This window comes from Peromyscus californicus, unplaced genomic scaffold, assembly GCF_007827085.1.
Source record: "Peromyscus californicus insignis strain IS unplaced genomic scaffold, ASM782708v3 Scaffold_15__1_contigs__length_86483966, whole genome shotgun sequence".
Taxonomy (NCBI): Eukaryota; Metazoa; Chordata; class Mammalia; order Rodentia; family Cricetidae; genus Peromyscus; species Peromyscus californicus.
The window spans coordinates 2514908-2539187 of NW_026294447.1; the positions used below are offsets into that span (position 1 = coordinate 2514908).

At 45.6% G+C, this 24280-nt stretch overlaps 1 pseudogene; it reads right to left on the reverse strand.

Moving 5' to 3' along the window:
• Positions 1 to 7360: 7360 nt before the first annotated feature.
• LOC128110657 (meteorin-like protein) overlaps positions 7361 to 24280 on the reverse strand; it is a 30765-nt pseudogene continuing 13845 nt past the window's right edge.

Below are 24280 nucleotides of genomic sequence, written 5' to 3' on the forward strand. Positions count from 1 at the left end.
GGGGTCCCCGTGATACGGGCACGACACTTCCTGGCTTTCCCTCACTGTGCAGTCAGACTGCAAACCCACTCTGCCATGGCTCAGTTTCCACCTGCAATCCTGCAGCCCGTCTTCACTCTCACCTTCCCCTAAACACTTAGAGGAACACATGAGCTCGGTGTTCCACTTTGCCACCCTCTCTCTCTCCTCCATGGACGAAGATTTTATTTTATCAGCTTGTCCTCAATACAAATCAATGGCTAAAACTGGCAAACTTGGTTTCCAAATTCTCACAAATTATTAACTGCTACTGCTGCAAACAAATGATCCCCAAATACCTTATACCTAAACTTGCTCTGCTATACTTCCAAAGCCCCTAACCTCTAAGGCTCTACTTACTCATTCCTAAAAATCTTTTTGTAAGAATGATAAGTGTTCCCTCACGGAAAGGTCATGGCCATGACTACCCCAGTATCAGTATCAGAGCTTTATTAGGAGGAAGAGAGGTAGGGTGGGTACAAGAGAACCAGGCCTGGGGGAGGGAAACGCACGCACAGAGAGCAGAGAGAAAGATGATGTGAGGAGAGAGAGAACAGAACAGAGAGAGAGTGGCGTCTGTGTCACACTTTTTAAGGGTTCCGGGGAACTTGTGCAGGTGGGCTTACAGAGCTACACCTCACATGTGCACGTAGTCACCAGTGCACACTAATGACACAAGACCCTTCGCTTAGCTCCTGAACTGTGCGTGTGCGGTCATGCAGCTGGAGTGAGGGCAGAATCCTAACATTTTTATTCCTACGGTTTCGTAACATGCTGCTCTATTAGCACTATAAACTCTCATTTCAGGATTTGTAAATTGCTCATCTGACATGGTTTAAAATCTATATAATTTGTAACAAAGTCTGTTTCCTGTGGAAAGTTTTGTTTGTATTGCTGTTAGAAAAGTTTTGTCTATTTTTTATGGATGGATGGATGTGTGTCCGTATGTTTTCTTGTGGACGTGGGAGCCACACAGAATTACTTCAGGCTCAGCTGGGTGTGTAAATGTGTGTGCCACTGCGTGTTTGTTTCTGACTGGTCTTGGGTGCCTGAGTTTACATTTTCCACGTGTCTTGGCAATAGCTCAGCTGCTACTATTATAACTAGCTGCCTGAGCTCAGAATTTGCCTCTGTGTTTCTGACCACTGACTCTGATGTAGTGATAGAAATTCATATGTCATTTGGGTATTAATAAAATTAAAAGTTATTTTATGCTGTTCTACCTTATTTAAAAAACAGCTAAGGAAATTGAGTATGGTTAAAAATTTGTACTTGTAACTTCAAATTGTTCTTGGAAACAACACGTGGTTTGCCATCATCTTAAGTTCAGCCACATGGGCAGTCACCATTTTGACTGAGTTGGAGAAGAGGGATGTCATGTGACTTCACCACCATCTTGATTAAAAGTGACCACATGGAGTGGGCCTACCAAGGAGACAACAGGTCTCCAAGATATTTTGGATTAGGATGGATTTCTGTGTGATAATTCCTGTCCTGTCCTGAAAACGAGGTTTATGAAAGATAGGATTTAAAACAATGTTGGTTTAATGAGGTCTTAAAGCTCCACCTCCATGCGCTTACCTTTCTGGTGGCCAGATTTTGTAAGGTAAGAGTAATCCACTTGGTATTGATTTTAGAGACACTGAATTGTTTACACTGTTGAAACTTGAATTTTGCCTTCTACAAATTATGGTTGTGCTCCATGTCTTAATTCTTCAAATAAAAAAAGTTAGGACCACAGCTGAGCACCAGAGATTGAAGTATTTCTATCTTATCTCTCCGCCTAAGGTCTATCTAGGCTAACAAAGACCAAGTTAGGAATGTATGTCTAACCTCCTTGCTTTTACTAACATTGTTAAGCTGTAGCTAGTTTGGTAAACTTAGTCATACAGAAAACTGTTATGCACTATGAAAGGATCAGGAAAGATCTGTCTCTTTGTGGACTGTGCTTATGAGTTATAAGAGTCTTATTTTGATATTAAAAGAGCTTCAATTCAGAAATTGTTATTTCTTAAGGCTAAACTTTTTTTTTTTTTTTTTTTTTGGTTTTTCGAGACAGGGTTTCTCTGTGTAGCTTTGTGCCTTTCCTGGAACTCACTTGGCAGCCCAGGCTGGCCTCAAACTCACAGAGATCCGCCTGGCTCTGCCTCCCGAGTGCTGGGATTAAAGGCGTGCGCCACCACTGCCCGGCACTTAAGGCTAAACTTAACAGGGATAAAGCTATAAAATTCTAATCTTATAAGACAGACAAGTTAACTGCCAATCACCTCATAAAGGCTTAACTTCTTTGATATGTTCAGATTTAGCTTATATATATATACATATATATATATATTCAAAGTTAAACCTAAAACAAGCAACTAGAAATAAATATTTGTCTAGTTTAGATATATCTAACAGATAATGATCCTCAAATGCTTCAGAGATACAAGAATATGGCATTTAATATGTTTAATAAAAAAAGCTTTTCATGATAGAGACATGCCAGCTCCTAGCAGCACCCCTATCTCCTCCAAAGAAAATGGATGGGCGCAGAAGAACCTCAACCTGGAGCTTGCTTTAAATGTGGAAAGCTGGCCACAGGGCAGAAAAAAACACTGCCTTTCATCTCAACTGCTGCCAAGACCCTGTCCACACTATGAACAAGCAGGATATTGGGGAATTGTTTGCCCTAATTTGTCTAGACAAGGTAGGCCAGTTCCTCAAGTTCCTACTCCACAGGAAAGTCTGTCAGATTCTCTGAGCCTGACAGCTGAATACTGATGCTGCCCTGGGACCTCTGTCCCCAGTGACCATGGAGGAACCTGGGGTAGCTGTCTAGGTAGCCAGTAAGTCCCTGTTGTTTTTAATAGATGTAGAAGCTGTTTCACTTCTGCTTACTCAGGTGAAATTCATCCTTCTCAGATCTGACAGCGTTTGATGACTAGGGTACTGATAGCTTCTCCAGTTTAAGCTCTCTCCCTGACCCCAAGGCTACAACCACTTTGGTAGTTCATTAGTTAAGTTTCTTATTAAAAATACAGACAGGTTTGCCTTGTTCACAGGCAGCAAAGGATAAATAGGTTACAGATGTAGTTTCCCACTAAAGGAACACAGGAGATTATTTAAGGTGTGTAAAGATGTTTCAGACTTCTGTCCCTTTGGTATGCTATTGTTCCACTAGGATTTCAGAGGTCCAGAGTTTCAGCATTGATAAATGGAGTTCTGAGGAACTGACAGAGCACTGACTATTTACTATTCAGTCACAAGCTCAAGATTTTAAATTTCCTTTGGTTGTCTTCTGAGTATAGACTTAAAGGTGTGTTTCATTGGGCTAAAACCAGGCTCTCTAGACATAGGAAAAATGTTCATGCCTTTTAACCTAAAGCCATAGCAAGGTGTAAATCTCTTCCAGCTGTTTTACAGACACCTGCATGTTCCTGGGGAAAAAGTGCTACTACTGTACTAAGAAATCTGGCCTGGTGGAAACTCATATCAAGTCACTCCACAAATTGTCTGAACAACTTCATCAATACAACCAGGGCACATCTCCGTTCCATTCTTTCTGGAAGTCTTCACTCTCCCCATGGCTAGCCCCATTCATAGGGCTGGTATTAGTAATCTATTTTTTTTTCTCCTAGCAACTTGCTTCTCCACTTCCTCCCAGAACAGATTCCTGAAGTCTCAGATGGCGGCTAACTGGAAGCTTCTTCACCCATACCTCCTGCTGAGCACAAGCCCACCTATTCCCTCTCCCCACATTGTCCCATGACAACAGGAAATAGCCAAATTTGAACCAGTGCCCATATACCCAAAAGGTCAGGATGTTCAGCTGGAACCTCCAGCTCACTCTAGGAAGCCCCATTCCTGCTTCTCCAAAGCCTGCCCCCTCACAAAAAACGAAACAAAAACCTCCAAAAGTCCAGTTGTGCATTCCTGATTTGCAGGGGCTCCTCCTCTGAAGCTGCCAGCAGCCCAACCCCCACCTAAAGCGTTATAATTGGGCACAAACCCAGCTAGTGGAGGACCCATCATCACCCTGTGCCTACAGGATAGTTAAGCTCCCTCTTTTAGACCGGCCATGTAATTTTTTCCTGCCCCTTCCCCAGCCTCCATCTCTGGGGGCTGGAGGAGTCACTGGGGAGTTGCTTTGCTCAGAATGAACCTGGTCTTTTACTTTTTTAATTCAGCTTGATCTGGCTTACTATGTCAGTGGAGAAACCTATTATCAGGGTACAGAAAATTTTATTACCATTAACATTTTAATCAGGACCTGGAGAAATGACTCAGTGGTTAAGAACACTTGTTGCTCTTATAGAGGACCTGGGTTCAGTTCCCAGTATCCACATGGATGACTCACAACCATCTGCTACTCCAGTTATAGGGGACCCTTTTCTGACCTCTGCAGAATCTGTGATGCACATACGTACATGCAGAACACACACACACACACACACACACACACACACACACACACACACACTTTTTTTTTAAGGTTTAAGAGCTTGTACTAGTCTTGCAGAGGACCCAGTCACACCCCAGCACCCATGTCAGGTGGCTCACAGTCACTTGTAACCGGGCCCAGCAGAGCACCTCCCACCTCTGTGCTACTGCTCTGCTGGGGGAGACAGCTAGGAGGAAGTGAACCAAGTGATCCTGGCTCTCGGGAACTTACCTCTTTAAGAGTCCTTCCTGCTCAAGCAGAATAACTCTTTTTCTTCAGACAAGGCCTTGTAATATATAGCTCAGGCTAGCTTCAAATTCACTATGTAGTCTGGCCTAGCTCCAAATCCTCAGCTTCCTGAGATCTAGATCACAGGCACATGTCACCCACCATACTCAGCTTCAAGAACCTTAACTGGTATCAAAAGTTCCCTCCTCTTTCTTCCACCAAAGAACCCTGCTAGATGTTCACCTGCCCTGCAGAGACTTCTCATCCTGCTCCTTCTGTAGATCTTCTTAAGTAAACCAGAGACTGCTCTCCAGGAGGCACTGGAGAAAGAACCATGGCTCTGGGAATTGTTGATGGTCACTGCTCCATTACCACGCAAAGGAAAAATCCCAGGACCCCCATGAGGGCACGTGCAAAGTACGTAATTTTAGTTAGTGACTGGCTTTACAGGACACCAACTCAGGGAACCCTCCCTCAGTCTAAGCCATTTTAGGACAGAGATTAGCTGCAGAGTGAGCAGTGCATTGTTCCTGCCTCATTATGACTTTTTTGTGTTTTATCTTCTTCACCAGGGCTTTTTTAATGTCTTGTCAAAGCCCAGATGATTCATTCTGGGATTAGTCGGAGTGGAGCCGAGAGGCACTTTGAAATGGCCAGCCATGCTCTTTCTCCAGGCCGCACAGTTGGTTAACACCACCAAAACTCCATCTTGCGGCAAGCAAGCATGCTGTTGGCTTCACTGGGGGGTTGATGACGGCGGCTGGGAATTGTCACAGTTTAGTTTAGTGCTCCTGGCAAACTTTAGAGCCAGTTTGCATAATGCAGTGTCTAAAGAACATGATTCCAGCTGAACAGAGCATGTGCAGTTAAAAATAGAACACAGGCACAGAGCTACTCATCTATAAACCATGAGGCTGGGGGAGGAACAAAATTAAATAATAGTCCCTGGGGGTTCGTGAACACCTGTCCCTGTCACTCAAATCGTGCAAGAGCTGGGGATTGCCGGCACATTGAAACAGGCCCTGCCCTGATGCCAAGTGGCAAAAAAGAACCACCAAACTGACCCAGTTAAATCAGGAAACATGAACACACCTTTAAGCAGGCCACAGTTCAGGTAGTCTCTCTAGTCTGGGCCCCTTGGGAATTAGCTGTGTGTTGGACTGATCTAGATTGCCTTAGCTCCCACAGCAGACAGCCGGTCTAGACTGCCTTAGTCCCCAGCAGACAGTGTCCTAGACTGCCTTAGCTCCCACAGCAGACAGTGGTCTAGACTGCCTTAGTCCCCAGCAGACAGTGGTCTAGACTGCCTTAGTCCCCAGCAGACAGTGTCCTAGACTGCCTTAGCTCCCACAGCAGACAGTGTCCTAGACTGCCTTAGTCCCCAGCAGACAGTGGTCTAGACTGCCTTAGCTCCCACAGCAGACAGTGGTCTAGACTGCCTTAGCTCCCACAGCAGACAGTGGTCTAGACTGCCTTAGTCCCCAGCAGACAGTGGTCTAGACTGCCTTAGTCCCCAGCAGACAGTGGTCTAGACTGCCTTAGTCCCCAGCAGACAGTGGTCTAGACTGCCTTAGCTACCACAGCAGACAGTGGTCTAGACTGCCTTAGTCCCCAGCAGACAGTGGTCTAGACTGCCTTAGTCCCCAGCAGACAGTGGTCTAGACTGCCTTAGTCCCCAGCAGACAGTGGTCTAGACTGCCTTAGCTCCCACAGCAGACAGTGGTCTAGACTGCCTTAGCTCCCACAGCAGACAGTGGTCTAGACTGCCTTAGTCCCCAGCAGACAGTGGTCTAGACTGCCTTAGTCCCCAGCAGACAGTGGTCTAGACTGCCTTAATCCCCAGCAGACAGTGGTCTAGACTGCCTTAGTCCCCAGCAGACAGCCGGTCTAAACTGCCTTAGTCCCCAGCAGACAGTGGTCTAGACTGCCTTAGTCCCCAGCAGACAGTGGTCTAGACTGCCTTAGTCCCCAGCAGACAGTGGTCTAGACTGCCTTAGTCCCCAGCAGACAGTGGTCTAGACTGCCTTAGTCCCCAGCAGACAGTGGTCTAGACTGCCTTAGTCCCCAGCAGACAGTGGTCTAGACTGCCTTAGTCCCCAGCAGACAGTGGTCTAGACTGCCTTAGTCCCCAGCAGACAGTGGTCTAGACTGCCTTAGCTCCCACAGCAGACAGCCGGTCTAGACTGCCTTAGCTCCTACATCAGTGGAGCTGGACTTACAGCCAATGGGAAGCCGAGGCTGCTTGGGCTGGAGTCCACTCTCACGCCTCTGTGTGCACCGTGCACCTGTTGTGTTCTGTGTACAAGGAATACAATGCGGCCTTCAGTTGCTTCTAAGCTGTGGAGGAGTCTCAGTGTCCCAGTACACAGAATTGCAAAGTGCTAAGAATCAGAAAAGAAATAACCTAGTATGAGTTTCCATACTAGGAAACAATTTTGACAAGCAATATAATCTATTTTGTGTCAATAAAGAAGTAAGTATTTGCTGTCTGGGTATATAAAAAGCTAAGCCATCAAAACAATGTTGTAAATGTGTTTCCACAGAAGTACAGGAAACTACAGAGAGTAGGAAGCTGCCTCCTCCTCCATCCTGTCATTCTCCAGCATCTGGCTGGCAAACCGCTTCTCTTGTGTGTGACTGTCTCTCTTTCCATCGACAGTGCCATCCCACCCAAACTAAACAGTGTGGAGACTTACCAGAGTCTTATGCCAATTATTTGTTTCTGATTCTGAAACTCTATAGTAGTAATGTTCTCCATGTTTTACAGCCACCTGGGTAGGTTTCAAAAATTACAGTGCCAGGGCTGGAGAGATGGCTCGGCATTCACTGGCTGTTCTTCCAGAAGACCTGGTTTGATTCTTAGCACTCACAAGGCAGCTCAGTGTTTGCAAGTCCATTCCCAGAGGATCCAGCACCCTCGATAGAGCATGAACAAGATTTAAAGGATTTCCTTTGTTTTGTTTTGTTCTGGTTTGTAATGAGGTCTTAGTATACAGCACAAGCTGGGCTTGAACTCAGGATTTTGCCTTTGCCTCCCAAGTTTTAAGTTCATGATGGGTGGTTGCATTGTACCAATAGGCCTGTGGAGGATTCTCTTTTATGTCTCATCAGACTCTCTCAGCAGAAAAGCTTTATTATTCCTTTTAAGGACAGACAAACTACACCCAAAGCCTTATCTTACAATTGTAAGGTACAGGACACAGTAGGGAAGTGCTGTGCTTAAGAAGGACACACTGGTATGACGTGACACTGAGCTCCTTGGTGGCCTAGACGAGGTGGAGGGGATAGGCTGCAGAAAAGCAAGATGGCAGCTGTGGTTGAAAGTGCTAGAGCTGCAGACTGAAGGTAAGGCTGCACGGCCTGCCCTGTGGGAGGGGAGTGGCTGGTGTTCTCCCCAGGACTTAGGCTGTGCTGCACAGAGCCACTTTGAACTCAGTGGATCTCTGTAGACCTTGGCAGTGTCCTGTGGCAGAGTCCTCTGAACTGGCTCTACGGTAAAGGACATTCACCCATCAAGTCCATAGAGGTGGCTGTCCACATTGTTGAACAGAATAAAATGAAAATTCACTTTGTCATCTATCCAACACTAGACCTCCTGGGCCACGACATCATGGGCTGCCTGAATGGCCTCATTCTTTCCAAAGCACTCTGTCTTCAGGGGTATGGTCTCCATTTCAGCAAGAAACTGTTTCAGGACTGATCCATCCTTAAATTCCAGCTTGTCTTGACCATTGGCCACTGCATGGATCATCCCAATGTTCCCAACGGTCTGCTTCAAGAAGTAAACTTTAAGATTCTTTGTCTTGTTGTTGTTGTTTCTTATGGACATTTCTTTTTTTTACAAAAAATACAACTTAGTTTGCATTTTATAGCATTTCCAATGGGTCATAGTATGCTTGGTTGAGACCTAATGGGGTCAGAGCAGCATGTACCTTCCCAGTTAGAGCAACAGGCTGGGCAGTGCCACTACCCTGCTGCTTCTATCTAGATTTGCGCAACTAAGGCCATGAACTATGGCATATTTGAAGGAGAACAGTACCACATTGCCCTGAAAGTCACTCCATATTAATCTCACAGAGATTTATGCCCCTCTCCTCTGCATTCCTGTACATCCTTTGAAAGTCACTAAAGCGTGGGGCACGCCCGGCTGTACTTCCTAAAGTGCACATGTCCAGTGAAGAGACTTCCCCATGTGGCTGTACACCACACTCCAGCAGTGCTGTGACATGGCCCAGCCAGTGGCCACTGCCCTCAGGAGCTGGCTGGAAGACCCTGCTCTCCTGCCGGCTCACATGAAGGTAGAAAACCAACACTTGCTGCTCTGGCACATGGGTGACATCCTGGATGAAGCCGCAAACGACAAAGTCAGTGTCAAGGAGGGCACTGGGCAGACAGCATATGCGGGTCCAGGCCCCTCTGCCCACTCTCCAGCTCACACTGGAAGCCTGTGGCCTGCCTACGGATGTCAGTTGGGGCGTTGCCTCCACAGATAGGCCACCCTGCTCTAGGCTGAGGCGCTGCACCTGAACAGGCTCAGCACCAATGTCCCACATCAATAGCGCCAGTTCTCACTTTTTCCAAATAAATATTGGCCCTGCAGAAGTCCCTGAAAAGCTTTATGCACAGTCAGGTTCCTGGCAGGTGAGGTGGTGTTGGGCTGTATGTTAACAGTGAGCATCCCCGTTGAGTACATCTACTCCACAAAGCCTGCTGAATAGAGCAGGTACACCTGCTCAACCTCCTTGCTGTGTGACTTCCAGGTCAGCCCACCCTCCTTCCAGATGCACAGGTCGCTTGCTTGTGGGGTCCAGCAGCACTGGGGGTGGGGCAGACCTGGCCCAAGGCTACGGCTGCCTGACAGCTGGGGCCAAGTCTGTCCAGCATGCCTCAGCACCCACTAAGTAGGCTCTTGCACCATTGGGGCTGGCAGCGTGATTCCCTGTGCGCTCTGATCACAGCAGCCCACCCCAGCTTGTCCTTGGCTGCCCAAGCTGCAACCAGAGCTCCTAGCTCAGGCAGTTCAGAGGGGGTAGAGTCACAGAGAAGCAGGGTGGATTGCAGGCACCAGCGACCCAGCCCGGGAGAAGATGAAGAGACACAGACAGAACTCCTGGAGACACTGGACAAGGGTGAAACGATCCTGGAAGGAAGGCATGAGGAGGCTGGGCGAGTCCTGTAGACATGTGTGCACAGGAGAAAGACAGTCTTAGTGATGCTAGGTCCAAGGGTGTGCAAAAAAATGGGGGCCAGACCATCGAAGTCTATGAAACCAGAAGCAAACTTTATTTCAGAAAAAAAATCATCCCAGGGAGGAGGGAGGCTGGGGAGGGGGAGCTTACCAGTTAACTAGGACCAAGCCAGAGTTCAGGCTTCTGAAACTATGGCAAATGGGGGGGGGGAATTCAAGCCCCTTTTTCATAGTAAGAAGTAAGCATTAGGCAGAGACAAAAGAATTTTTACAATTCTGAAGTTAAACTTTTAGAGATATATTGCATTTTAGGATTTATAATTTTGTAAACAAGGTTTTAGAAGGTTCCAGCTAACTGATGTTTGCAATCTTCTCTGACAGAGCCAAATGATGTTTGCCCAAAACCCACAACTTTTCCTGATTTCTGACGTTGCTGCGTTCCCATAGCAGAGAGAAAATGAAACAATGCAAAGCAGGTTGTTACACAGAACTCATTAAAGATTAACTTTGGTCTACAGCAGTTGTCAGTGGTAGGGAGAATAGCTAACCCCAGGCTGCAGAGAGCCATTGTAAACAAAACAAAACAACAACAACAACAAATCCTAACATTTGGGCTGCTGACAGAGCTGCCCATCATAAAACAAAGGCCTAGTTAAAGATTAATCCCTATTTGCTGGCAGAGCTGATGGCTGTCAGCTTCCATCTCTTAAGCTTATAACTTTTTATTTCTCTATTCCTATCTTCCTATCATCCTTTTCCTGGACCATTAAGAAGGCCCATGAAATGCTGGCCTCACCACAGGAGGGCTTCCAAGTCAAGATGTACAAGGTGAAAGGGTCCCTCCTTAGCTGACCCTGTAAGAATCACACCCAGGATTATGGTAGCCCCAGCTCTGTTCAGGGAACAAGAGCTGGAGAGTTTGCACCATGTCATTGAGATGAAGAATGAGCAAATTCATGAGCTGGAGAAGCACCTCCTCCTCCTCCTGGAGATACTGAAAGAAAAAAATCTGATATTAGCACTGAAAAGGACCATCTTGGGGAGGAGGCTGAGGACCTACAGTTACAAGCTGGCAACAGACTGACCATGTCAAGGCGGTTTGGAAAAAGATCTACCCAGACCTGGAAAAGGACTCAGAACAGCCACTGCTGCAGCAGAGGGAGAAGCCACTGAACCATCTGAGTCCTGGGCCAGTGCCTCCTCCATCTTACCCTGTGATAGGAATTCCCACCACGCCCCCACGGCTGTGCATAGCTTAGTCATTTCCAGTCATACGTCCTGTGTGATCCATGACCCCGTGGCTGTGTGGTTGTTCAAAGTGCTCGGCGCAACCACATGATCCACGTGATCTATGTGCATGCGTGGAATAGCCACATGGGCCTGTGTGTGCAGGTGCGGCTTGGCCTTTAAAAGCCATCCCCCACGTTCCCCTGCCCCCTTCACACATGTGTCCTTTCAGCAGACAGATGATCAGATAGATGATCACATCTATCCTTTTCTCCTCATCTTAATAAAACTCTTGTTAGTGGATTCTGTTGTGTTTCGTGACTTTTCCTCGCAGGGTAAGAGCACTGCTAGAAACCAACACCCTGCCCTCTGCCACGCCTCAGAGCTCCCCCATGCCCCCAACACCTCCCCGTGACAGCCAGGCTACTGCTCCCTCCAAAGACTCCATGGAGAAGAGAGCAAGAGACGCTCAATTCTTCTCCCAGGGTGGACAAGTGGGCAGAAGGAGGTGATGGATGTAGGCAACAACGATGACGGGGAGGGCGGGCCACCATGGTCACCCCAAAAAGTGCCTTTCCTTAGCTGGCCCGGGGAAGCAAAGGCAGACATTTCCCTTCCCTTTTCTCTGTCCTCAGAGGGTGTCCAAGACGTCTCCTATGAAGCTGGGGCTATTTGGACCATCTGGCAAAGAGGGGACAACCTCGTCCCGGAACCTCACCTTTGCTGACAACTCCGTGACCCCCAAGTTCTCATTACCATACCCGTAATTCTCACTCAGAAAAATGGAAAAGGACACAGCCCAAGAAAAAGGAATGCAGTATTGGTTTTGCTGAGATGGCTTCTCACCACATAGCCTAACCGTGAACTCAAAACCATCTTGCCTCAGCTTCCTGAGTGCTGGGAACATGAGTGTGTACCATCACTTCCAGCTGGACAAAGGATTCAATCTGCATAGAGATGAGCACTGTTGATAGTCTGAGGCACATTTATCTAAGGTCTTAATGTGAAAATTAAATCCTTTTGTTAAAAATAAAACGACAGATTTACATATTTTATATATATATATATATATATATATATATATATATATATAAATGAAATCTTTCAGAGATAATCCACAAACCCCCATCTCCTGTCACAAATAGGAAGGGCTTGGCATCCAGGTGTGCCAGTGGCTGAGCCCACCCACAACTTACACTCTTCTCCACAAAGGTTTACTATCTCTGTGGTAGGAAGTGACGCTGTGCCTCTTAGCTAGTTCTCAGATGTCTGCAGGGGAGAATTAGGGAGGAGGCTCACCCTAGGGATGTTTGTAAAAAAGTGTGTGTGTGTGTGTGTGTGTGTGTGTGTGTGTGTGTGTGTGTGTGTGGTGCCTTACAGTACTTTCCAGCTGCTTTAAGCTCCTTTCAAGACTAAAGAAGACGGGTGCTGGGAGGAGGGGTAGATTGTGGGAGGTGGGCAATGTTTTTATTATTTATCTATCTATCTATCTATCTATCTATCTATCTATTTATTTATTTATTTATTTTTTGAGACTGGGTTTCTCTGTGTACCCCTGGCTGACCTGCAACTCACTCTGTAGACCACGCTGGCCTCGAACTCACAAAGATCCTCCTGAGTGCTGGGATTAAAGGTGTGTGCCACCATGCCTGGCTGGGTAATATTTTTTATAGAAACAAAAGTAACATTAATTTTGCAGACTCTGTCCACCTTAGCCAGGTTGCATTAATCAGTGTCATGAGTCTCTAGAGAACTGATTCAAGTCCTTTCAGATTCTGTTGTATTTGCCAAGACTCTCCCAAAATACCTGTGCTGTTTTCATATTGTTCAGCTGCAACTTGTGAAAGCTACTTCTTCCATTTTCAAAAATAGCTTGAAAGCTACTTTTTAAATTAAAGTAATATTTTCTCAAAAAAAAAAATCCTTGGGCCTGGGGGTCCCTTCTGAGTCTTGGAGTCTCCTGGTCACAGCAGCTGCTCCTCCACCCGCTGACAGGGTTGCCTGCTGGGGCACCCCTGCAGCTGCTGGAGCACACACAGGCTAGGCTCCTCCAGGCCACGGTTGTTCCTGAGGAACTGGGTAGTGTTGTAGCATACAAGGGGCCGGCCTTTGGCAAATGTCTCCTCGATAACCCAGAGGCTCTCTGGCTCTGCCCTCACACTGAGGCTGCTTCCTACACTGTTCAGCTCCAACTAGGGCCAGCAGCACCGCTTGAGCTTTGATGGCCACTAAGGGCCAGCACCCCTCCATTGGACAGTTCCCTGGGCTCTGGGTTTGAGAAGCCCTACTGTTACGGCCTGAGCCACTGTCAGCTGGGCAATACCTTCACCCTCTGAGTGCATCTCTTTTCCTGGTGGCAGAAGCAAGGGAACACCAACAACATGAGGCCCAGGGACTGTTCAGGGGCTCTGCAGACTGTCAGAGGTCTCCTCCTCTCCCAGGGCTGCTGGTGACTGTTTTACAGTTGGTATGGTTCAGAGTGGCCATCTTCTCCCACTCTCTCAGAAGCCTTGAACTAGTGTCACCACTTGCTGCAGGAGCAGCAGCTCTGGCAAAGTCACTCAAGCACTAAGATTGGGGGTGAGGGAGCAGAGAGGACAGCCTGGCACAGCAGGCCTGCTAGGTAACAGGTTTCTCTGCTGACACAGTAAGCCAGATCAAGCTGAACTGAAAAAGAAAAAGAACAGGGTTATTTGAGCAAAGCAGTTCCCAGGTGAGTCCTCCAACCCCAGAGATCAGGGGCAGAGAAGTCACGGGCCTGAACTAAAGCAGGGAGCTTATAGACCCTGTAGGTGAGGGGTGATGACGTGTCCTCCACAAACTGAGTTTGTGCCCAAGTGTGGTCAAAAGTTCACCGCTTTAGGCGGGGTCTTAGGCTACTAGCAATTACAGGGAAGGAGCCACTGCAGCCACCAAGAATGTGGAACTGGGCTTTTGGATACCTTTTCTTTGTTGGAGATTCTCTGAGAGGGTGGGGTTTGGAGAGAGAGGAGTGGAGCTTTCTGAATCAAGCAGGAGTGAGCTGCAGGTTCCAGCTGAACACTAGGGCTTGTAGTTCTCATTATCTTTCAAAGATGGCTGAGCATTTTTAATGTTTTAATGGAGGCAAACCCTTAAGCCGCACATTCTAAGTCTGATCTGAACAAACTAAAAGGGGATTTAGCTAGCAGTTTTCCTATGTCCTGCCTGGCCCTGTCAGGATAAATCTCTCTATCTGGCAGTCCCACAGCGGCTCGGACCCAGGCAAACACACAGAGGCGTATATTAATTTAACTGCATGGCCGTGGCTCAAGCCTTTCGCTCGCTATCTCTTACATCTAAAGTTAGCCCATAACTACTCATCCATGTATCGCCACATGCTCCGTGGCTTTACCTTCGTCCCATTACATGTTGCTCCTTGGGCAGCTCACTGGCATTCCGTGTCTTCCCCCTCCCCTGTAACCACCACAACCCCCACCCACCTCACCCCACCCCCGCCTTCTTCCTGTTTCTCTCTTTGAATTTCCCTGCCTGCCTCTAAGCTGCCTTGCCATAGGCCAAACGGCTTTATTTCTCAACCAATCAGAACAACACATATTCACAGCATACAGAAAGACATTCCTCCATCAAGGGGATAAATGAATATTCAGAGAGTAGGAAGGTAAAACAAAACAAAACACATAGCTTAACTCTCAGACCTTTAACCTGCAGCTCAAAAGAAGACCAGACCTTCTGAGGGGCATGCAGGGAGTGAGGAGTCTGACTAGAGGGAGCCACATAATCAAGGGACACTGTGACCTGATTTTAGGCTTGATTCAGCAACTATTTACCATACAATCTCACATTAACTCAGGAGACATTCTAATCTGAAAGGTAGACTTTCATAAATGATGACCTTCCTGGAAGTCGACTAATATCACAGGATATTAACAAGGGAGGAGGAAGAAGTGTAGAAAATGTCACAGGGATTTCTTCTCTTGGGGGACCTGGATTCCGGGCTCTTAGGATTTTTTTAGTACTTAACTGTTTGAAATGTCACCTCTTATGGGATATTTTTCTGGTACTTTATTGTTTGTGGGTGTCTGAACTCTATCCTACACAAATAAACATTGCTAATTTGAAAGGAAATCAGTTACTCTTTCTACAAGAAAGCAGGGAGGATTCAGTATCAAAATGTCACTAGTGTTATTTATTATGCGGTGCTGCTCACTGTGCGAGAAAAGTCACAGGCACAACAAAACCCACTCACTGTAAGAGTTTACTAGGGGAAGGAAACACAAGGGTGTGCTCAGGCCTATTGGAAGATTGTGCAGGAAGGGTGTGTGTGTGTGTGATCTGCTTTTATGGATTTCCCCACACATGCACATATGGGTTTACGTAGCTATGCCACACATGTGCATAGATTGTGTGATCACGCTGCATGCAAATCACGTGACCATGCAGCGCACTGATTAGTAGGACATAAGGCCCTGGAATGACTAAGCGTCTTGACAGCGCATGTGCAATCATGGGGGAGTGGCTAGGAATCCTATCAACTAGTTACTTGTAACTCCTACCTAGTGAGCATTTTCTCTGTGTCCTGGGCCACTAATTACTTCTCAATTGTCCTTACAGCCACTGCTGATACAGGCTGCTGAACATTTACATTAAAAACATATGATGGGACTGGAGAGATGACTCAGTAAGAGTACTTACTGCCCTAGCAAAGGACCCAGGTTCAGTTACCTGAATCCACATGGAGGTTCACAACCATCTGTGACACCCATTACCTAACACCCTCTTGTCCTCTGGGGACATATATATACACACACTCACACACACAAAAAAAAAATTTAAATAAATAATAAACTTTAACACGGACAAAAATCATCTATGACTTAGGATAGTTTAAAACACCGGGCACTGGTCCTCAGGTCTGCAGGATGGCTCATCTGTAAAGTGCCTGCAGTTCAAGCACAGGAATCCTGAAAAGGAGCCAGGCAGTTTGTTCACACACCTCTGCAATCCTTTCGCAGCCAGGGTCGATCCCTGTGGCTTGCTGGCCCCCCAGTCTATCAGATCTACTGAGTCCCTAATTAGGTGAGACTCTCTCTCTGTCTCTCTCTGTCTCTGTCTCTCTGTCTCTGTTTCTCTTCTCTGTCTCTCTCTGTCTTTGTCTCTCTCTCTGTCTGTCTCCCCCACCACTGTCTGGTTTTTTGAGACAGGGTTTCTCTATGTAGCCCTGGCTGTCCTGGAACTCACTTTGTTGACTAGGCTGGCCTTGAACTCAAGTAGATCCTTCTGCCTCTGCCTCCTGAGTGTTGGGACTAAAGGTATGCAGAAAAAGATCAGGCAGAGAGTGGTAGAGGGGAAAGCCCTGACATTGGCTTCTTGTCCCAACATGCAAACATACATGTGCACTCATACACTCACGCCCACAGAAATGTAAAAATAAAACCACAATGGCTCTCCAGTATGTTAATCTTTTTAAAACAATTAAAATTTAGCAAAATAAAAGAAATTCCGTTAGCAGAGTTCTAGGCTTTGCTCAAGAAGTATTTGGCATGGGGGCACATCCATATAATCCTAGCATTCTAAAGGCTGAGGCAAGAGGATTGCTGCCTGGAGTACATAAATCTGTCTGACAAAAAGTAAGAAAGAGAGGGAGAGAAGGATTGAGGAAAAGAGGGAGGGAGAGGGATAAGAAGAAGGAAAAGGAGAGAGAACATGCATTCGTGTGTGCATGCATGCATGTGTATGTGTGTTTGTGTTTGGGGAAACAGGCAAAAGGTAATTTCTAGAGCTGTAACTTTGCACAATGGTACAAAATCTTTAAATCATTTCTTGTTCTTCTGATTTCTGCCCACTTGTGGAAAAATCAAGGTTTCTAGTATCTTTGGACATGAGAAGTGAGCCAGGAGAACAGAATATAAGGAGTGCCACCCCTCCAAATTTTCTGCATATTAAGGTCATGGGATCAGCTCAAAGGGAAGAGGGCAACCTAGCATTGAGGCTGTTCTCTAACCTGCACATGATTCTGAGGAGGAGTGCTGTGAAGCTGAGCATGGGTAAAAGGCATTGGACATAAGGAGAGCCCCTTCTGAGAGCTTATCTCTGGTCAGCACCTACCTTCATTTTACCCCTAAGATAGGAAGCCAAGTGAAAACAACAAAATTGCAAGTACTCATCTAAACCTACAAATTAAAACCTCAGCTACATTTCCTTAGCACTACAGCAGTGTGAGATTATTTAGTCCCTGGTAAATGTTCGATCATAAGAACCAAGGGATATTGTGAAGATACACACAGCCAGATAAGACAAGTAAATTGGGAAATGGACATAGGCATATTTTTCCTAGTATTAAAGACTGACCCCATATTTTACATATACCAGGCACTCTGCCACTAAAAGACATCCTTAGCCAGAAATGAACCCCCTGCCGTGTGTGTGTGTGTCTTATGTTTGTAGTATATACTTCTGTATGCAAACAAACTCAAGTGCACACATGGGGAGGTCAGAAGTTGACATCATCATGTCATCTTTCATCCAACACTCTCCACAGTATTTTTGGAGACAATGCTCAAAGGTCACCATTTCAGCTAGACTGGCCACCTGACAAGCTTCCTGGATCCTTCTGCCTCTGTCCACCAGTGCTGGAGTTACAGGTGTGCATCACTTTGCCTGGCCTTCTTCTCAGATCCTTTACCTAAGGAGCCTTCTCCTAGTCCTTGAATGAATATTCTTTATTTTTTTTAAATATTTATTTATTTATTATGTATACAGTGTTCTGTTTGCATGTATCCCTGCAGGCCAGAAGAGGGAGCCAGGTCTCATTACAGATGGTTATGAGCCACCATGTGGGTGCTGGGAATTGAACTCAGGAGCTCTGGAAGAACAGTCAGTGTTCTTAACCTCTGAGCCATCTCTCCAGTCTTGAATGAATATTCTTAACTAATCAAAAAAGAAGTGCTGTGGGATGTTCTGTATGGCAAATGTGTTGCTGATTGGTCAATAAATAAATCACTGATTGGTCAGTGGCTAGGCAGGAAGTATAGGCAGGACAAGGAGGAGAATAAAGCTGGGAAGTGGAAGGCTGAGTCAGAGAGACACTGCCAGCCGCCATGATGAGAAACAGCATGTGAAGATGCTGGTAAGCCACGAGCCATGTGGCAAGGTATAGATTAATGGAAATGGATTAATTTAAGCTGTAAGAACAGTTAGCAAGAAGCCTGCCACGGCCATACAGCTTGTAAGCAATATAAGTCTCTGTGTTTACTTGGTCGGGTCTGAGAGGCTGTGGGACTGGCGGGTGACAGAGATTTGTCCTGACTGTGGGCCAGGCAGGAAAACTCTAGCTACAAAGAAGAGCAATTCTGAATTAAAGTGAAGTACATGGGCTAACAAGGTATCTGGCTGACCTAGTCTCCCTTTATGGTACCCTAGACACATAAAAGAATGACCATGTGCCTTAGTTAGGGTTTCTATTGCTGTGAAGAGACATCATGGCCATGGCAACCCTTATAAAGGAAAACATTCTGTTGGGGCTGGCTTACAGTCTCAGAGGCTTGGTCCATTATTTCATGGCAGCACGCAGGCAGGCATGTTGCTAGAGAAGGAGCTGAGAGTTCCACATCATGATCCATAGGCAACAGAAGCAACTGTGTCACTCAGCATGGTTTGAACATATGAGACCTCAAAGCCAGCCTCCACAGTGACACACTTCCTCCAACAAGGCCTCCTAACAGTGCCACTCCCTGTAGCCAAGCATTCAAACGCATGAATCTATGGAACCATACCTATTCAAACCACCATATCATGTGAACAAGTGGACCAGATAGCAAGTCTTAAAGGAGCAAACACATCTCTGAAACAGATTGGAAACCTGCCATCATGCCTTACATCTAACATATGGAGTAAAGGTACCTTCATCCTGCTGGGCTAGCTCTGCCCCCACCCAGAACAAACATTTGCTAGGTATTTGAAGAGCTAAATCATTTGCCTGCTTGGAACACCTAGCTTCATTTGGGACATCTTTCATACCAAGAGCAGAGAAAACAGCCTGCTGTTAAGAAGGAAGAAAATTTACCTTTCTCTCCTTTATCCTGTAGAATGAGGTCAGTGTCCTAGGGCTAGCTACTCTGGGTGAAGAACAGACGGTTGGCACAGCTATATCTGAAGGAAATGGCAGAAGTCACAAAGCCAGCACAGCTGCTTGACAAAGATCCAGCAAAGCTGAGCCACATGATGACTGCTATGCCACCTTTGGTTTTCATCTCCACCTGTTACATACTTGGGGCACTTTTAATTTTAATGGATTGATGGAAAATTCCTTATGAATCATTTATGCCTTCTCCCAGGAATGCTGCTTCTAAGCTTATCCAGGCAAGTCCTGAACATACTATCCCCCACACACACTTTGAGGGAGATATCCTTATCTACTTGAAGGTCTTTCTTACGCCTTGGAGGTTGTGACACATAAAGAAGAAGCCAGAGGTCTCTTTATGAGGCTATGAGACATTCTTGAAACATCTGTCCCTGTACTTACACTGGAACAAGATATTCAAAACAAAATAAATTCAAAAAGGTCAACAAGTTGGCCACAGCTCAGATTACAAGCCTCTTCCCACTGTACACTCAGACAATTACATGACATACAACCCTGCCCCGCATAGAAACATATTGATAAGCAAAGTACAGAGTGGAAAGGTGATAAAAGTATGAGGTGTCATGACCTCCCTCTCTTAGAAGTTAGCTCATGCAGAGCCACTATAATGTCATATGACCAAGGAACAACGGAATGCCAGGATTAGACATGTAGACCAATTCTATAAAGATAATATAAACATTGATTGTATTATGCCAGGATTTGAATAAAAGCAGCAGTTTTAGCCTGAGGATTTTCCCTGAGTACTCTGACCACTAAGAGTTAGTAATACACTGCCTGAGACAAGGCAAAATGCCCAGGGTGACTTGAAGACTTTGTTTTGGTCTAATGTCCTTGAAGCAACCAAAACAACCAGCCCAAGCACAGGCTGTCATATGCCTCTAGATTCTCAAAAATTGGGTTATGGGTTTATGAATAAGAATGATAATTCTGTTTATTAATGATGTCAAACCTTGAGGGAAAATGATTGGAAATGATTAACTCTGTTCTGTCATAGTTTATTAATGATGACTAAAAGATGAGCAAAAGGAAGTGAAACACATGACCAAAAACAAAAATGGTATGATCTATGTTTTTGGAACATCATGAATGTAACCCTGCTAACTAAATTCTGGATAAATAAAGAAACACTCTGACTGCTAGTCAGTCAGGCTGCAAGATTCTCCCGACCACCATGGCCTAGCTCACTTTCTTCTCCTGCCGACTCCTTACACCCTCTGCAGGACCCATCCAGAAGGTGATGGGATAAAACAACCTTTTAAATGTATCTATTGCTATTTCCATATTCCATATGAATCTTGAGAGAAATTATGGATTTTTTCTGAGTTCACACAGGAATTCAAGCCTGGCTCTTCTGCCCCAGCTCCTACTCATAAGGGGTGTGTCTTGTCCCCACTGCTATCCTGGCCTGGATGATATGCTGATAGTGCTGGCTCAGTTGTCTCCACAGCATGAACTAAGCCCACCTGGGATCTGCAGTCTTGTTGGGAAAGCCAGGCCTTTCCCCTGGCTGTAGCTGGTAATCAGGAAAAGGCCCAAGATACACAGTGCTAACATCCTCCACCACTTACAGACTCAGTAGAAATAGACCATAGCTTTGGTTCCTTAACTGCCATTCAAAGGGAGCAGATAAATGCCCAGAAGTGGCTCCTGTGGGACTTGACCTTCCTATTAGAGACATAGCCTGACAATTTCCCTTCCCTCCTCTCCCAAGGAATCCCCGGGGCTGTCTCATCCTCCCTGAAGAGTCCTATGTGGTGGGGCAGATGATGCTGCATTTATCAGCCTTCTCTCTCCAATGTTTTCTGTGAAGTAATGCTAAAGCAGCCCTAGACACTGCTTCCTGACTCCCACCTCACCCTACTTTGTAGCTGGAAGTTTTCCTGGTCCCACCCGGCTCACAGCTGCTCAGATCCAAATAAACACACAGATACTTATATTAATTAAAACTGTTTGGCCTAATGGCTCAGGCTTCTTGCTAGCTAGATCTTACACTTAAATTAATCCATAATTCTTATTTATGTTTAGCCACATGGCTTGGTACCTTTTCCCAGTTCTGCCTTCACGTCTTGCTTCTCATGGTGGTGGCGGCTGGCAGCGTCTCCTAACTCAGCCTTCCACTTCCCAGAATTCTCTTCTCTGCTTGTCCCACCTACTATACTTCCTGCCTGGCTACCAGCCAATCAGCATTTTATTTATCAATAAATCAGAGCAACACATTCACAGCATACAGAAAGACATCCCCAGCACCACTTGTCACTCGCTGTCTCTGCTCTGAGTGTGCATAGTCCCAACGAAGCATCAGCTTCAGTTTCCTCCAGAATGCAAGCTATTTACACTTGTAGAATTTTACATCATTGTTCTTAATATTTTCTAAGTGCCTGTGAACCTAGCATTCAAAAAAAAACTATATCCTCAATATACCCTTCATTTAGCCATATGGCCCTACATCTTATTTTCTACCCAAGGAAACCATCATCTGGAATTCCTTCACTTTAAAAAATATATAGTATTGCATTTATATGCATTCCTAAAATGTATCCTTTTTATATTCATTGTTTAAAATCTATGAATTTGGGGTATTTACTTTTTTCACTTAGTGTTTACTGCTTAATTGCTAAGCACAGCCACACTTGTGAATTAGTGCAATTCATTTCTTTTACTGCCATGTAATATTAGGTTGTACAAATGTAGCATAGTGTACCCTTTTTCCTGCTTATGGGCATTTTCTTTGTTTTCAGGTTTTTGTAGCATGGATGGTATAGCTGTAGCCATTCTTTTACACCTCTCCTTTTCACATCTGTCACTCTCTCTTAGGCCCACCCTCCCATTGTTGGGTCTCCATTCTCACATCTGTCACTCTCTCTTAGGCCCGCCCTCCCATTGTTGGGTCTCCATTCTCACATCTGTCGCTCTCTCTTAGGCTCACCTCTCATTTTTGAGTCACATGTAAATGAATGCTTGGCTTTAGGAGATAATGACTAACTGTTCCCCAAATTGTTTACACAAATCCATGCCTTTTCTATCACACTGAGTGTTCTCTAAGGTCCAATTGCATTGTCCCACTTGTTCTGACAACTGCCAAAATTGAGAACTGTTGGTTGAAAACTAAATATGTCACATTTCCTCTGGAGGTCTGGACAGGTAGTACTGAGGTTCTCGGGCTGAATCTATGTAGGCCATCTGACTTCCAGAGCTGCACCAGGCCTGAAGGTGCAGGAGGAGGGAACTGGCCCATGCCTTAGAAAAGAACACCATGTGCAACCTGAGTGTTCTCAGGCTTCCAGTTTCTTTTCTTTCTTTCTTTTTTTTTTTAAGATCTATTTCTTTTTATTTTATGTATATTGTATTGTTGCAAGGTAAGCCCACCAGAGACCACATGGACACTCTTAAAGCCAAGAAGAAAGTCTTTATTGCCAGCTGGCAGCTTCATGGGGAACTTATCCTAATCACGCAGCCCTGAGCCTTAAAGCCCTTTTGTCTCTTATGCCCAAACACCACACCCTGGCTGTCACACTTCAGTTAGCAAGAAACAGAACAACAGAAGCAAAGAAGAAAGGTTGGTAGCACATTTAGGGACTGTCCTGGAACTGTGGACTGGGTCTCTGATGGGTTAGGTTTTGCTCCTGCCTTGTCAGGTGCTGGGGCCTGTGTGCTGGGTTCTAAGGTCAGAACAGTGCCTCTAAGATGGCGTCAGTTGTGCTAAGGTCTGAAGGCCTGTTACAGTAGGAGTGTTTGGTCTGCATATCCTGTGTGTGCACTACCACATGCATGCCCAGTGCCTGCAGGGGCCAGAAGAGGTCATCAGATCCCCTGAAGCTAACATTATATGTTGTAGAATATTATTTTAAAATGTGTTACATTTGTTTATGCTGTGGAATATTTGTTTAATGATGCAAAGATGTGTTGCATTCTTTTATGCTGCATTTGTTTAACTTTGTAAAGCTGTGTTGCTTTGCCTGTCCAAAACACCTGATTGGTCTAATAAAGGGCTGAATGGCCAGCAGCAAGGCAGGAGAGAGAAATAGGCAGGGCTGGTATGCAGAAAGAATGAATAGGAGGAGAAATCTAGGGAAAAGAGAGAAGAGGGAGGGGTGAGAAAAGGAGGAGAGGAGGACACCAAGGGCCAGCCACTCAGCCACAGAGTAAGAAGGAAAGAAAGATATATAGAATAAAAAAAGGTAAAAAGCCCAGAGGCAAAACATAGTTAAAGAGAAATGGGATAATTTAAGTTAGAAAAGCTGGCTAGAAACAAGCCAAGCTAAGACCAGGCATTCATAAATAAGAGTAAGTCTCCATGTATTTATTTGAGAGCTGGGTGGTGGGTCCTCAAAGAGATTAAAAACAAATCAACTACAGTTACAGATGGTTGAATCACCATGTGGATGCTGGGAATTGAACCAGGTCCTCTGCAAGAACAACAAGGGCTCTTAAGCACTAAGCCATCTCTCTACCTCTCTATCTCTCTATCTCTCTATCTCTCTATCTCTCTATCTATCTATCTATCTATCTATCTATCTACACACACACACACACACACACACACACACACACACACACACACACACACACACATATACATTTCCCCTGCAGGTGAACTAGACAATTCAGGTTAACATTGGAAAACATAAGAAGGCTTCAGAAAGATGGACAGGCATATACCAATCTTGAAGTTAATCAAAGATACATCATTTCAAGTCCTACCCCCCCCCCCCCCAGTATCGGTCTACTATCACTGTAAATGTTCTGAGAAGCTCAGGCTCTCCTGACTAGGACATTCATTCTTTGGTGAGTCACAGACACATTCACCTTTTCCAAAGGCTGGTGCCCTGTCCTCCAAACAAAGCTCTCTTACAATGGATAAAAGTGTCTGTGGAGAGCCTTTCCTCACTCAGCCCTTACCCTTTCCAGTACTGATGACCTCTACTTGGCTTCATCTCCAAGTTGGCTCCTCTTACACGCAGCAAGATTGCTTCTAGCTGTTTCAGATCTCTAGAGATTGACTTGAGCCCACAGAAAAGGGTACTTTTCTGAAGAGCTAATAAAAACCCAAATATTTCTGTCAGCTCAACTC